The 16,964-nt window shown below is 45.7% G+C and overlaps 1 protein-coding gene across 1 annotated transcript in view; it reads right to left on the bottom strand.

Moving 5' to 3' along the window:
- KANK4 (KN motif and ankyrin repeat domains 4) overlaps positions 1-14,517 on the bottom strand; it is a 189,221-nt gene extending 174,704 nt beyond the window's left edge. The window contains exon 1 of the mRNA XM_040360800.1: positions 14,195-14,517. The gene's annotated coding sequence lies outside the window, so the exon portion shown is untranslated. The remainder of the gene's footprint in view (positions 1-14,194) is intronic.
- Between the last annotated feature and the right edge of the window lie 2,447 nt (positions 14,518-16,964).

Below are 16,964 nucleotides of genomic sequence, written 5' to 3'. Positions count from 1 at the left end.
GACATCTCCCCCCCCCCACTGTAATATCCACAGCCATTTCCAGACTGTAATATCCACAGACATCTCCTCCACTGTAATATCCACAGACATCTCCCCCACTGTAATATCCACAGACATCTCCCCCACTGTAATATCCACAGACATCTCCCCCCACTGTAATATCCACAGACATCTCCCCCACTGTAATATCCACAGACATCTCCCCCCACTGTAATATCCACAGACATCTCCCCCACTGTAATATCCACAGACATCTCCCCCACTGTAATATCCACAGACATCTCCCCACTGTAATATCCACAGACATCTCCCCCACTGTAATATTAACAGACATCTCCCCCACTGTAATATCCACAGACATTTCCAGACTGTAATATCCACAGACATCTCCCCCACTGTAATATCCACAGACATCTCCCCCACTGTAATATCCACAGACATCTCCCCCCACTGTAATATCCACAGACATCTCCCCACTGTAATATCCACAGACATCTCCCCCCCACTGTAATATCCACAGACATCTCCCCCACTGTAATATCCACAGACATCTCCCCACTGTAATATCCACAGACATCTCCCCCCCCTGTAATATCCACAGACATCTCCCCCACTGTAATATCCACAGACATCTCCCCCACTGTAATATCCACAGACATCTCCCCCCACTGTAATATCCACAGACATATCCCCCCCCACTGTAATATCCACAGACATCTCCCCCACTGTAATATCCACAGACATCTCCCCCACTGTAATATCCACAGACATATCCCCACACTGTAATATCCACAGACATCTCCCCCACTGTAATATCCACAGACATCTCCCCCACTGTAATATCCACAGACATATCCCCCCCCCACTGTAATATCCACAGACATATCCCCCCCCACTGTAATATCCACAGACATCTCCCCCACTGTAATATCCACAGACATCTCCCCCACTGTAATATCCACAGACATTTCCAGACTGTAATATCCACAGACATCTCCCCCACTGTAATATCCACAGACATCTCCCCCACTGTAATATCCACAGACATTTCCAGACTGTAATATCCACAGACATCTCCCCCACTGTAATATCCACAGACATCTCCCCCACTGTAATATCCACAGACATCTCCCCCACTGTAATATCCACAGACATCTCCCCCCACTGTAATATCCACAGACATCTCCCCCACTGTAATATCCACAGACATATCCCCACACTGTAATATCCACAGACATCTCCCCCACTGTAATATCCACAGACATCTCCCCCACTGTAATATCCACAGACATCTCCCCCCCCCACTGTAATATCCACAGACATATCCCCCCCCCCACTGTAATATCCACAGACATCTCCCCCACTGTAATATCCACAGACATCTCCCCCACTGTAATATCCACAGACATCTCCCCCACTGTAATATCCACAGACATTTCCAGACTGTAATATCCACAGACATCTCCCCCCACTGTAATATCCACAGACATCTCCCCCACTGTAATATCCACAGACATCTCCCCCACTGTAATATCCACAGACATCTCCCCCACTGTAATATCCACAGACATCTCCCCCCACTGTAATATCCACAGACATCTCCCCCACTGTAATATCCACAGACATCTCCCCCCACTGTAATATCCACAGACATCTCCCCCACTGTAATATCCACAGACATCTCCCCCACTGTAATATCCACAGACATCTCCCCCACTGTAATATCCACAGACATCTCCCCCCACTGTAATATCCACAGACATCTCCCCCACTGTAATATCCACAGACATCTCCCCCCACTGTAATATCCACAGACATCTCCCCCACTGTAATATCCACAGACATCTCCCCCACTGTAATATCCACAGACATCTCCCCTCCCCACTGTAATATGGTCCACATCTCCCCACTGTATAGGAAGATTAGTGCTTGCCAGAGAAGCTGGCCGAACACGAGCAGTTGAGGGGTGATGACGTCAGCGCGCCGCTCTATGCTCAACTGGGCCCGCCGCCGGGTGGACCAAGATGACCGCTGTTCCAGGAGCTAGGCCGAAGCCGCAATCTTGTCTATGGCCGAGTCAGCAGCGGAACTCCTCGAATCACGTAGTATGCCAATCCGCATATGGTAACCCGTTCGGATCACGGATCATTTATGATCTGTTGCACCGCTAGTACCGATCAAAAGAATTTGAGGAATTAATCTTTATTTCCACAGCGCTAATATAAATATAACTCATATATGGAAGATTAAGGGAAATGTCCAAATGAATGAGACAATCCGTGTAGTGAACACATAAAGTCCAGTATAAAATAGTTGTTGCTCAGAAGTGAAGCACAGTGATATAGTGAAGACGTGGAAACATTGAGGTGTTGTATCTTCAATCAAAATAATGGGGTATGTACTCTTACCAGAGATGGTGGACTCGAATGTCGGTGACGAGTCAATCGAGCAGAAAGAGCCAAGATGGGCAGTCTTCCACAATGATCATGGGAACCCAGGCATTTCCAGGAGCAGCCTTCAGGGGTCTTTTAGGTGACCAAAAGGTTGAAAAACCAAGTTGAAACAGCCGGATGGAAGGGCCAAAAAAAACTCTCATCGAGGGCTCCACATGGTATAGATCAAAAAGGATAGGTTTTATTGAATAAAAAACAATTGGCATCCGTAGTAATAAAAATTTGTGATCGCAAAACTAAAAAGGAGCAATATGGAGAGCAATAAGCCAATGCATGACGCGTTTCGTCGAAGTAGACTTCAACAGGGGCGAATGTTATGATTTATGCAGAAAGACATCAGGCAAATAAAACAAAAATGTTCCCAGTTTTAAAATACTCTGAGGCAAAATATAGGCTTTCGCTTGTGGCATCCAATTTGATTGCAGCCATGAAAAATACAACTGGATTGGTCAATAAGGCCAGTCTATGTGCTCCGCATTGCATCGGTCCCCTTTGCTATTGTTTGGAGGAGGAAAAATGCTGACTATGACCCTAAGAAAACCATCCCTACAGTCAAGCACAGAGGTGGAACCATTATGCTTTGGGTTGTTTCTCTGCTAAAAGTACAGGCCAACCTTGCCGCATTGAGAGGCCAATGGACGGGGCCATATATTTGTAAAATCTTGAATGAGAACCTTCTTCCCTCCTTCCCTGGGGATGGGTCGTGGTCGTGGATGGGTCTTCCAGCATAACAATGACCCAAAACATACCATTAAGGCAACAAAGGAGTGGCTCAAAGAGAAACACATTAAGGTCGTGGAGTGGCCTAGCCAGTATCCAGACCTTAATCCCATAGAAAATGTATTAAGGGAGCTGAAACGTCAAGTTGCCAAGAGACAGCCAAGAGACCTTAAAGGAGTTGTAAAGTCTCATGGTTTTTCATCTTAATTCTTTGCATCAAGGAAAAAAATCTTCTGTGGTGCAGCTGCCCCCGAGAGCCCACCCCCCCCTTTTACTTTCGTAAACCCATTCGTTCCAGCAACGAGCATGAACCCAGCAGCTCCAGCTGCTGTCTCGGGTCCTCATCGGATAGATTGGCTCCCGCTGCTGTCAATCAAATCCAGTAACATTGGAGCCGGGAGGCGGGGCTGAGTCCTGCTGTCTGTGTCAATGGACGCAGAAGCAGGACTCAGGAGCGCACCTGCATGAGTTCCCCCATGGAAAGGGGCTCTCCGTGGGGGCACTCGGTGAAGAGGAGGAGCCAGGAGAGCCGCCGGGGGACCCCAAAAAAAGGATTGGGGCCGCTCTGTGCAAAACCCTTGCACAGAGCAGGTAAGTACAGTGGAACCTTGGTTAACGAGTAATGTGGTTAACAAGCGTTTTTAAAGACGAGCAACTTTTTGTTTTTAAATCCTGACTCGGTTTGCGAGTGTTCTCTCGCAAAAAAACAAGCAGAATTCAAGCTAATGGGGTGTGCAGTACCGCATTTGGCCAGAGGTGCTGGGGCGCCAGTGACACTCTAAACGGTTCGGAGCCGTTCGGAAATACTTGGAAATCACTTGGAAATACTCGGAAATGCTCCATTCCCGTGTGTTTCCGAGCTTTTCCGAGGGTTTCTGAGTTCAGCCAAGCTGTCCTCGAGTATTTGAGGCTCTCCGGCTCCCCCCACCTCTGGCCACATGCGGTATTGCATACAATAGAAGTCAATGTGGACCAAATTATCTTAATTTCCATTGACTTCTATAGGGGAAACACGCTTTGATATGTGAGTGCTTTGGATTACATGCAATCTCCTGGAACAGATTATGCTTGTAATCCAAGGTTCCACTGTATAACATGTTCGGTAATTAAAAAACAAAACAAAAAAAACCTTTACAATCACTTTAAGGACTTAGAGAAGATCTGTAAAGAGTGGACCAAAATCCCTCCTGGATTTAAGTGGGTAAATTCCAAAATCTGAAGGGGATCGACTAATTTTTTAGTCGAACTGGTGTAAACCTGTGGGACCCAGGTACATCTGTCTACTACTATTCCCCTATCCAATATCCCTGACGAAGGGCTTGAACCAGAAACGCATCGGGTACTGGAGTTGTTGTTTTTTTGCAGAGTACCAATATAAATATATATATATATATATACACACACAATTGGTCTGCTTGTTATGAATTTACGTTTTCTCATTTGTCTTTTGTTTTCTTATGTCATGTTTTTTAATTGATCATCACGTGTGTGTGATCCACGTTTTATTACTTCATGCCAATGGCGCTGTTGCCTTCAAAATCTCATTTAGGGGGGGTACTTTCTTTTTCCTATACATTAAAAAGAGGAACAACGTGGGAGAAAAGAGGGTAATAGGTATTTTGTTATAAATAAATAATAAAAATAAAATCAGCACAAGGGGCAAAAGAGGAAGAAAGTATTTGGTAAAAGGAGGATACAGCAACACAAGGGATACAGGTAAATAATGTCGCTTGTGGTATTTATTTGTTTTAGGAAAATAAGCATTAATTGCCCCCTCTAGTGGATATCTATATATCTGCCATTACAGTCACAATTCCGGCTATATAACTGTCAAGATATAATCAATTGCAAGATAAGCAGCCTGGAGAGTATGCGGTTTTCAGTAAAATCCAGGCCATAAGGCAGGCCATAGATGATGCAATTTTCTTTCCTGCAACCACGGGTCAGTGGTGATGGGGGAATCACAGGAGAACACAGTAATTATTGCTAGTGGCTATATTCACATGTAAAAATCCAACATGCTGGCTGTACCCGAGTCAATCGTTGTATAGTATATATACCATATACCGTATTTATCGGCGTATACCCACTTTCCCGCGCTGAGTTTGAATACTGCGCCGGCATATACCGAGCGCAGTACACTCGTGTATCTTCGGGCAGTCTCGGCGCCTCTTGCGCTGACGTCCTGAGATTACAGGACGTCAGAGCAAGAGTTGCCGAGCCTGCCCGACGATACACGAGTGTACTGCGCTCGGATATGAAGAGGACACCCGAAGCCGCAGACGGACGCCGGACCCGACGAGGCCGCCGCGCAAGACACCAAAACTGTAAGTACAAAAAATATTTTTTCCACGGGAATTCGGGCAACTTTAGGGGTGCGCGCTATACGCGGGAGCGCGCTATACCCCGATAAATACGGTATGTATGATGTACAGTATTAATGGATACAGAAACGCATTTGTTTGAGTATTTTATATCTACCTAAGTTCTCCTTTGGAACAACATGTAATATGTTCCAACTACTGCCTCCTCTCCCCCTTGGGCTATTTGCCCAGGCCATTATGGGAATGCCCCTATGGCTGTGCATCAGAATGTAATTAACCACTTGGCGTCCACATTTTAGCCAAAAGACGGCTACAACGTGGGCTTAAAATGTCAATGACAGCTGATCACGGAAGTGAACAGAAGCTGGTTATCTGTTTTTTTTTTCTCACGTTGACAGCATAAGGAATAAAAAGAGGGACATCAGTTCCCTCAGTGCCCACCAGTGCTGCTAATCAGTGAAAAACAGTGCTATTCAGTGGTGGCTGGGAAGTTTTGTGATGGGGGGGGGGGGCACCAGACCCCGCCCTTCCTTTTTGACCCCTCCCGCTTCTCATAAGCCCCGCCCCTTATATAATCCACCCACTCTGTCCTCTGTATTCCACTTGCTTCCACCCATAGTGTCAGGAGTATACAGCCCGAGAATCACAAGACAGGACTATACAGCCCCAGAATCACAAGACAGGAGTATACAGCCCCAGAATCACAAGACAAGAGTATACAGCCCCAGAATCACAAGACAGGAGTATACAGCTCAGCATCACAAGACAGGAGTATACAGCTCGGCATCACAAGACAGGAGTATACAGCTCGGCATCACAGGACAGGAGTATATGGCTCAGCATCACAAGACAGGAGTATACAGCTCAGCATCACAAGACAGGAGTATACGGCTCAGCATCACAGGACAGAGTATACAGCTCAGCATCACAGGACAGGAGTATACAGCTCAGAATCACAGGACAGAGTATACAGCTCAGCATCACAGGACAGAGTATACAGCTCAGCATCACAGGACAGAGTATACAGCTCAGCATCACAGGACAGAGTATACAGCCCCAGCATCACAAGACAGGAGTATACAGCTCAGCATCACAGGACAGAGTATACAGCTCAGCATCACAAGACAGGAGTATACAGCTCAGCATCACAAGACAGGAGTATACAGCTCAGCATCACAGGACAGAGTATATAGCCCCAGAATCACAAGACAGGAGTATACAGCTCAGCATCACAGGACAGAGTATACAGCTCAGCATCACAGGACAGAGTATACAGCTCAGCATCACAGGACAGAGTATACAGCCCCAGCATCACAAGACAGGAGTATACAGCTCAGCATCACAGGACAGAGTATACAGCTCAGCATCACAGGACAGAGTATACAGCTCAGCATCACAAGACAGGAGTATACAGCTCAGCATCACAGGACAGAGTATATAGCCCCAGAATCACAAGACAGGAGTATACAGCTCAGCATCACAGGACAGAGTATACAGCTCAGCATCACAGGACAGAGTATACAGCTCAGCATCACAGGACAGAGTATACAGCCCCAGCATCACAAGACAGGAGTATACAGCTCAGCATCACAGGACAGAGTATACAGCCCCAGCATCACAAGACAGGAGTATACAGCTCAGCATCACAGGACAGAGTATACAGCTCAGCATCACAAGACAGGAGTATACAGCTCAGCATCACAAGACAGGAGTATACAGCTCAGCATCACAGGACAGAGTATATAGCCCCAGAATCACAAGACAGGAGTATACAGCTCAGCATCACAGGACAGAGTATACAGCTCAGCATCACAGGACAGAGTATACAGCTCAGCATCACAAGACAGGAGTATACAGCTCAGCATCACAAGACAGGAGTATACAGCTCAGCATCACAAGACAGGAGTATACAGCTCAGCATCACAAGACAGGAGTATACAGCTCAGCATCACAGGACAGAGTATATAGCCCCAGAATCACAAGACAGGAGTATACAGCTCAGCATCACAGGACAGAGTATACAGCTCAGCATCACAGGACAGAGTATACAGCCCCAGCATCACAAGACAGGAGTATACAGCTCAGCATCACAGGACAGAGTATACAGCTCAGCATCACAAGACAGGAGTATACAGCTCAGCATCACAAGACAGGAGTATACAGCTCAGCATCACAAGACAGGAGTATACGGCTCAGCATCACAAGACAGGAGTATACAGCCCCAGAATCACAAGACAGGAGTATACGGCTCAGCATCACAAGACAGGAGTATACAGCTCAGCATCACAAGACAGGTGTATACAGCTCAGCATCACAGGACAGGAGTATACGGCTCAGCATCACAAGACAGGAGTATACAGCTCAGCATCACAAGACAGGAGTATACAGCTCAGCATCACAAGACAGGAGTATACAGCTCAGCATCACAAGACAGGAGTATACAGCTCAGCATCACAGGACAGGAGTATACAGCTCAGCATCACAAGACAGGAGTATACAGCTCAGCATCACAGGACAGGAGTATACGGATCAGCATCAAAGGACAGAGTATACAGCTCAGCATCACAGGACAGGAGTATACAGCTCAGCATCACAGGGCAGGAGTATACAGCTCAGCATCACAAGACAGGAGTATACGGCTTAGCATCACAGGACAGAGTATACAGCTCAGCATAACAAGACAGAAGTATACAGCTCAGCATCACAAGACAGGAGTATACAGCCCCAGAATCACAAAACAGAGTATACAGCTCAGCATCACAAGACAGGAGTATACAGCTCAGCATCACAAGACAGGAGTATACAGCTCACCATCACAGGACAGAGTATACAGCCCCAGCATCAAAAGACAGGAGTATACAGCTCAGCATCACAGGACAGAGTATATAGCTCAGCCTTACAGATAGGGTATATAGCCCAGCCTTACAGATAGGGTATATAGCCCAGCATTACAGATAGGGCCAGGGGTGACCGCGGGGCTTGGGGCACTGATGCACCCCCCCCCCCCCACACCAGGGGCGGTCGTGGGGCTCACGGGACTGTCAGCTAGCACCCCCCATTCCGGATTAATGGAGTGCGGCCTTCTGGATTGAATTATTTTCTATAAGCTAGCACCCCCCCCCCCCTGCGGGAGGTTTGGCACTTACTATGCAGCGGGCTGCTCTTCTGCTGTGTCCTTCTCTCCTGCTGCTCAGCATCACAAGACAGGAGTATACAGCTCACCATCACAGGACAGAGTATACAGCCCCAGCATCAAAAGACAGGAGTATACAGCTCAGCATCACAGGACAGAGTATATAGCTCAGCCTTACAGATAGGGTATATAGCCCAGCCTTACAGATAGGGTATATAGCCCAGCATTACAGATAGGGCCAGGGGTGACCGCGGGGCTTGGGGCACTGATGCACCCCCCCCCCCCCCCACACCAGGGGCGGTCGTGGGGCTCACGGGACTGTCAGCTAGCACCCCCCATTCCGGATTAATGGAGTGCGGCCTTCTGGATTGAATTATTTTCTATAAGCTAGCACCCCCCCCCCTGCGGGAGGTTTGGCACTTACTATGCAGCGGGCTGCTCTTCTGCTGTGTCCTTCTCTCCTGCTGTATCCTCCGGGCAGTGGATGGATGGTTACACAATTGGGTGGGATCAGGGCACACTCTCTGCGCCATGAGCCCACCTTATTTTGAGCCTCTGACTCTAATTAGGTGCTTTAAAACCCCCCCCCCCTGCCTATCCCCGGTATAGAAATTAATGCGCCTGGCATCCTGAAAGGGGCCGGGACGCATGGATAGGAAGGGTGGTGGGCGGTGTTAGGGGGGATTGGCGCCTGTGCTCCCACAATGCACGGGCCCCCCTGCTGGTGCTCATCAGTGCTGCCAACCAGTGCCCACTTATTATTGCTGCCTATCAGTGCCCGTTAGTGCCACCTTTTAGTGCCGCCTATCAGTGCCCATCAATGCAGCCTCATCAGTGCCTCCTGATCAGTACCACCTAACAAAATATGAAAACTTTTTGGTCTTTTTTGTTTGTTTAGCAAAAAATAAAAACCCAGTGATGATTAAATACCCCAAAAGAAAGCTGTATTTATGTGAAAAAAAAAAGACAAAAATGTCATATGGGTAAAATGTTGCATGACCGCACAATTGTCATTCAAAGTGTGACAGCGTTGAAAGTTGAAAATTGGCCTGGGCAGGAAGGAGGTATAAGTGCCCTGTGGGCACGTGGGTAAGTGAGCACTACTCTGTCCAGGAGCAAGGATCACCTCACAGAGGGAGGTCATTTTTTTTTAGGTAGCACTAAGCATAGATTTTCTCTAAAGTGATAAAGAATATAGATATCACATCAGTCTTGTCTTAAATAGATAATCTGCATTCATGTGACAACATTTCGTTCCTTCGTGCCACATTTCCTGTTAACTATACATATACCAGCTATTCCGAGATGGGCTTAAATGAAACCTGCGCTTGAGTTAAAGAGGAGCTCCAGTCTCCCCCAGAAAAATTAAAAGTCAACAGCTACAAATACTGTAACTGCTGACTTTTATTATAAGGACATTTACCTGTCCAGAGATTCAGTGCTGTCCTCACCCGAGCCGATTCTTCAATTGGCTTCAGGTTTAGGTGCCGGCATTATAAAGTGATACTAAAGTCTTATTTTTTTACCTGCTCTGTTGCAGTGAATTTGCACAGAGCAGCCCAAATCCTCCTCTTCTCGGGTCCCAGTTCTGCGCTTCTGGCCCCTTCCTCCTGTTGAGTGCCCCCACAGCAAGCAGCTTGCTATGGGGGCACCCGAGCCATGCTCCGTGTTTCTAATGTTGCTAATAGTGTGTCGCTGCTGTCTTGGCCAATGAGGAGGGAGAGTCCTGGACAGCCGTGTCTCTCATGCAACATCGCTGGATCGAGATGGGGCTCAGGTAAGTATTAAGAGGGCTGCTGCACACAGAAAGCTTTTTATCTTAATGCATTAAGATCAGGGCTTGAGTCCTGCGGGAACGCGTGGGAACGGCGTCCCTGCACTTTTTTCACTGCAGGAAAGCCGTTCTCTTTGCAGGACTCGAGCAGCCGAGCCAGCATCGCCGCATAGCGAAGGACTCGACTCGAGTCACCGTCAGGGGCAGGCGAACTGAGCCGAGCAGACTCGGAGCTCCTCCTCCAGGCTCTGACCTCGCCGGCCACCTGTCATTCAGTAAGTGGCCGGCTGCGTGTGACATCACGCGGAGGTGGAGTCACATAGCAACGCTAGGGTGAGCCCGTGTCTCCTCTCCTCACACACACTCTGCCCTGACACTGTGTGTGCAGTGAGCTGTAAAAAAAGCCCTTTTTGTACCCTGGGTAGAGAGAAAGGAGGGGTAAGAGAGAGATGAGAGAGGTATGAGATAGGGGTGAGAAAGGGGGTGAAAGAGAGGGGTGAGAGAGAGGGGGGAGGGGAGAGAAAGAGAGGGGTGAGGGAGGGAGGGTATGAGAGAGGGGGTGAAAGAGAGAGAGTGGTGAGAAAGAGAGGGGGTGAGAGAGAGGTGAGAGTGGGGTGAGAAAGAGAGGGGGTGAGAAAGAGAGGAGGTGAGAGAGAGAGAGGGGTGGGTGAGAGAGAGAGAGAGAGGGTGAAAGAGAGAGAGAGAGAGAGAGAGAGAGGGGGGAGAGAAAGAGGGGTGGGGGAGAGAGAGAGAGAGGTATGAGATAGGGGTGAGAGGGAGGGGTAAGAGAGAGAGGGGGAGGGGAGAGAAAGAGAGGGTGAGAGAGGGGTGAGGGAGGGAGGGGATGAGAGAGAGGGGTGAAAGAGAGAGAGTGGGGAGAGGGGTGAGAGAGAGGTGAGAGAGGTATGAGATAGGGGTGAGAGAGGGGGTGAAAGAGAGGGGTGAGAGAGAGAGAGAGAGAGAGAGAGAGAGAGAGGGGAGGGGAGAGAAAGAGAGTGGTGAGGGAGGGGTTGAGAGAGGGGTGAAAGAAAGAGAGGGTGAGAGAGAGGGTGAAAGAGAGAGAGAGAGAGAGAGAGAGAGAGAGGGGGGAGAGAAAGAGGGGTGGGGGGGAGAGAGAGAGATGAGAGAGATATGAGATAGGGGTGAGAGGGAGGGGCGAGAGAGAGAGGGGGAGGGGAGAGAAAGAGAGGGTAAGAGAGGAGTGAGGGAGGGAGGGGATGAGAGAGAGAGGTGAAAGAGAAAGAGTGGTGAAGGGGTTAGAGAGAGGGGATGGGAAAGAGAGGGGGTGAGAGAGAGGGTGAGAGAGAGAGGGAGAGGGTGAGAGAGAGAGGTGAGAGGGGGTGAGAAAGAGAGGGGATGAGAGAGAGGTTAAAAGTGTGAACTACACCAGTCCACCAAAGTGGGCGGGGACTGGGGTTTGGATCGATGGAGACTGGAGATCCACCACTACTGAAGAGCAGACATGGGTCGGCTATAATCCCTGACCATACTGTATCCATTCCAATTCCCTATCGGGAATTTGTTTGGATACAGCGTCGCATGACCCTGCAATTGTCATTCAAAGTGGGACAGCGCTGAAAGCTGAAAATTAGCCTGGGCAGGAAGAGGGTAAAAGTGCCCAGAAGGTGGTTAATACTGCTTTAGGTCTGTAATTGCTGGCCCTTTAAAGAAATGTCTATAGAGTCTCTAGTAAAAAAGCTAAAAAAGAGGTGGGGAAAACATAAGCAACAACTATATATATATATATATATATATATATATATATATATATATATATATATATACACATGAGAAACACTGAATTATTAAATAATCCTTCAAAGTATAATAAAATAAAAAAATAGTAATCTAGCAATGTGGGTTTAATACTGCCTTAGGTCTGTAATTGCTGGCCCTTTAAAGAAACTGCCCACAGTCTCTAGCAAAAAAAAAAAAAAAAAAGAAAGGAGGGGAAAGCATCATAAGCAACAACATAATATGTATGTATGTATATATATTATAAAGTATGTGTCATTGTTGTTGCTTATGCTTTCCCCTCCTTTTTTTGTTTTTTAGCTTTGTGCTAGAGTCTATGGAGCTCTATGGAGCAATTACAGACCTAAAGCAGTATAAAACCCAAATTGCTAGATTACTATTTTTTTTTTTTATTATACTTTGAAGGATTATTTAGTAATTCAGTGTTTTATTTATATGTATATGTACTTTATTTATATGACAGTATAAGCCTATCCCACACCCACCTAACTGTCTCCGAGCCACCCCCCCATCAAATCATTCTCTGCAGCTATTCCCTTTTGTACCACCATCCTCTTCCTTTTTAGAACAGGGGTCTCCAAACTTTTCAAACAAAGGGCCAGTTTAATGTCCTTCAGACTGGAGGAGGGCCAGATTGTGGCCAGCAGGGGCAAAAAATTTCACGGGCCCGGCATGAGTGAGAATAAATATGGCCTCAGGGTTGGTGGTCAATAGGAGTAGGAGTTGTGTCCCTATTAGTAAGAGGAATAGTATCCTATCATTGGTATCTTGGAAGAAATAGTGCCCCATTGTTGGTGTCAGTGGGAGGAATAGTGCCCCAAGGGCCGGATAAAGGCTAGCAGAGGGCCACATCTGGCCCTCGGGCCGCAGTTTGCAGACTCCTCCTTTAGAATGTAAGCTCTACAAGCCGTATGTTCTGTATTAAACTGTACTGTAATTGTGCTGCCCCCATCTCCTCTACATTGGAAAGCGCTGCATAAATAGCGTATAATAATAATAAATATATGTATATATATATATATATATATATATATATATATATATATATATATATAAATAAAACAAACACAATATTACTAAATAATCCTTCAAAGTAATATAAATAAATTAAACCCAGTATTAGGTTATAGTAATCTAGCAGTATTAAACCCAAATTGCTAGATTACTATTTTTTATTTTATTATACTTTGAAGGATTATTTAGTAATACAGTCCTGTTTTTTATTTATATATATATATATATATATAAATGTATTTATATTACTTTGAAGGATTATTTAGTAATATTGTGTTAGTTTTATATATATATATATATATATATATATATATATATATATATATATATATATATATATATATATATATATATAAAAATATAAAACTATATATATATATATATATATATATATATATATATATATATATATATATATATAAAAATAAAACTATATATATATATAAAACTATATATAAAACTATATATATATATATATATATATATATATATATATATATATATATATATATATATAAATAAAACTAACACAATATTACTAAATAATCCTTCAAAGTATAATAAAATAAAAAATAGTAATCTAGCAATTTGGGGTTTAATACTGCTTTAGGTCTATAATTGCTCCATAGAGCTCCATAGAGTCTCTAGCACAAGGCTAAAAAAAAAAAAAAAGGAGGGGAAAACATAAGCAACAACAATAACACATACTTTTAACTTTTATATATATATATATATATGTAACAATATTACTAAATAATCCTCCAAAGTAATATATATATATATATATATATATATATATATTAAAAAAGCACTATTACTAAATAATCCTCCAAAGTATAATACAATAGTAATATAGCAAAGCTACAACACAATGAAAAAAATAAAAAAAAATCATCGACCCACAAAAACCTGGAGGGCTACTCCCCAAATGGTCGCGGCAAAGCTGGGAAACAATAGTGACTGGTTACACTGTACTGTATATCCCAAAGTTCTCTCTTTGTTTGCGAGCGCACACACCCACCTCTGTTGCAGAGCAATATTCCATTCCTGGGGGTTAGAATCTGGAGGGCACAATAAACCTTCTTTATGTTACAAAAAAAAAAAAGAAAATAAAAAAAGAATCTTATGTCAAAGCCAGAGAAGGTCAGAGAACAAACCCAGGAATGTCTTCTTCCCAATGTATCAGGATAAAGGTACTTATTGCACTTTCCTTCTCTCCTTTCAGGTTTGGTATGACCACCACGCTGAAGACCCCCGTACAATCAGATGTTTCCTATTAGGGGCCCATAAGAGGTCTTTATATTCAGTCATATTGAACTAAAACAGCCTCACTTTCTCCAGATACACAGCAAAGCTTTCTATGGGGGGGGGGGGGGTATTTTTATTTTTTTGGGCTCTGGAAAATAAATTAAAGTTATGTTGCCAATAGGAACAAAAAAAAATAGCTTGTCATTCTTTCCTATTTGCAGATATGAGGCTTTTGTTTTGTGCAAATGGGGGGAAAAAAAAGAACATAGGAATTTAGCATGAGGCTCATAGAAAGGACGCTTTATCTGCAAGGAAACAGCTGGGAAGTCTAAGCTGATATTTCATAGCCGCCAAAGGAAAATCCCAGCTTCATATTGCACCAGTTTTTTTTTGCAGTCCCCAATCTGTGACTGATCAGGTCGGGGGGGATACAGAAAGAAGGAGCAGATTTGATTTGCCTTACCTCGGGGGAGAGTCGGAGACTGTGCGGCTTGCTGCTTGCTGCTGCTGCTTCTGCAGGTTTGCAGTCTGTACATGAAGCTGTGTGTTAAGTGCCTTGCAAGTGGGATGTCTCTGCATTCTCAGTCCAACAGCCAGATGCTGACAATGACTTTCTTAAGGAGTATGAAAAAATTCCCCTTCTGCAAAACTTGCTCAGTGCGTTCTGACTGCCCGGTCCTTCCTTAAATCAGAAAAAGAAACAAAAAACACTGTTATACACAAGGCATCCCTTTATACAGTAGAGTGTCTCTGTCGTCATTGCAGTCCCTAAATGTCAGCCGTTTTCTGTTTTACAACGTAAAGCCATGTCTTGGATCCTTAAGCCCTGGTTCACATTGTAGCGATTTGGCATGCGATATGACGTGTCAAATCGCATGCCAAATCGGCGGCTATTGCAGCGTCCGAATCGGCGCCGCACCGATTCCCAAAAGTCGTTTCTGTACTACTTTTGGCGACTTCGGGGTGCGATTTTTAATAGACATCTGTGCAGAAACCCGCAACGATGTCTCTGAAATCGCCCCCCCCCCCCCATAGTCAGGCCTGACATCAGGGCTCAAGTCCTGCGGGAACACGTGGGAACGGAGTTCCTGCACTTTTTTCACAGCAGGAACTCCGTTCCCTTTGCAGGACTAGAGCAGCCGAGCCGCCCGAGCCAATCCTTCACTAAGAGGCGATGCCCAGCTCAAGTCACTGTCAGGGGCAGGCGAACCTTAGTAATCCTTTATGTTACTGGCCGCTTCCTGTATATGGATTCATCGGGTAGTGTGCGGGTATTCCGTCACTTCCTCGATGCTGCAATGTCTCCTGGGAGCTTTTGTCATTGTTTCCAGGAGACATTGCGGAGGTCCGCCGCGAGTTATCGCGGGCTTAAGAAAGAACTTGCTTCTTTCTAAATCCCGCGATATCTCGCGGCAGACCTCCGTAATGTCTCCTGGGAACAATGACAAAAGCTCCCAGGAGACATTGCATCATCGAGGAAGTGACGGAATACCTGCACACTACCTGATGAATCCATATACAGGAAGCGGCCAGTAACATAAAGGAATACTAATGTACAGTGGATCGAAAAAAAAAAAAAACATGCGGTTTAGTAATTATGCATATGAGCGTATCATTTTTTTATTTTTTTTGGTGGGGGAGTGGATCTTGGGTGGGAGTTCCCACACTTTTTTCCCCAGGACTTGACCCCTGACTGACATGTTCACCTGAACTCGCACCATTTCATTCCCGCTGTCAGTGTGAACCTGGGCTTATACTGTAAATCCATTCAGCAATATATAAAAACACAGTGGAACCTCGGATTGCGAGTAAAGCAGTTAACAAACGTTTCGCAAATACGAGCACTGTATTAAATAAAATCCTGACTCGGCTTGCGAGTGTTGTCTCGAAAAGCGAGCAGGATTCAAGTCACAGCGGTGTGTAGTGCCGCATTTGGCCTGAGGTGGGGGGGGCGGTGCACCGGAGCCAAGCAGAGCCGATTGGAGCTGTTTGGAAAAACTCAGAAATACTCAGTTTCCAAGCCTTTCCGATGCTTTTCGAGGCTCTCCTGCGCCCCCCCCCCTCATCTCTGGCCACATGCAGTATTGCATACCATAGAAGTCAATGCGGAACAAATTACAGTGGAACCTCGGTTTAAGAGTAACTTGGTTTGAAAGTGTTTTGATATGCGAGCAACTTTTTTTTTTTTTTTATTCTGACTGTTTGCGAGTGTTGACTTGCAAGATGAGCAGAATTCAAGCTAAATTGGCCTGCAGTACCTCATTTGGCCTGAGGTATGGGGATGCATGAAATGAGCCAAAGTGTCCTCTGGCCTTTTCGGAAGTTTTCGGCGCTCTCTGTCGTGCAGCAGCCCCCCCCCCCCCCCCCCCCCAATACTTACCTGAGCCCCATCTTGATCCAGCAATGTTGCACCAGAAACTCAACTGTCTGGGACTCTCCCTCCTGTAAGGCCCTGTACTCACGACCAAACATGTCTGCTGAAACTGGTCCGTGGACCAGTTTCAGCAGACATGTTTGCCCGTGTGTAGGCCCGAGCGGACCAT

This window comes from Rana temporaria, chromosome 7 (genome assembly GCF_905171775.1).
Source record: "Rana temporaria chromosome 7, aRanTem1.1, whole genome shotgun sequence".
In the NCBI taxonomy this organism is placed as follows: domain Eukaryota; kingdom Metazoa; phylum Chordata; class Amphibia; order Anura; family Ranidae; genus Rana; species Rana temporaria.
This window is presented reverse-complemented; position numbering and strand designations above follow the sequence as displayed.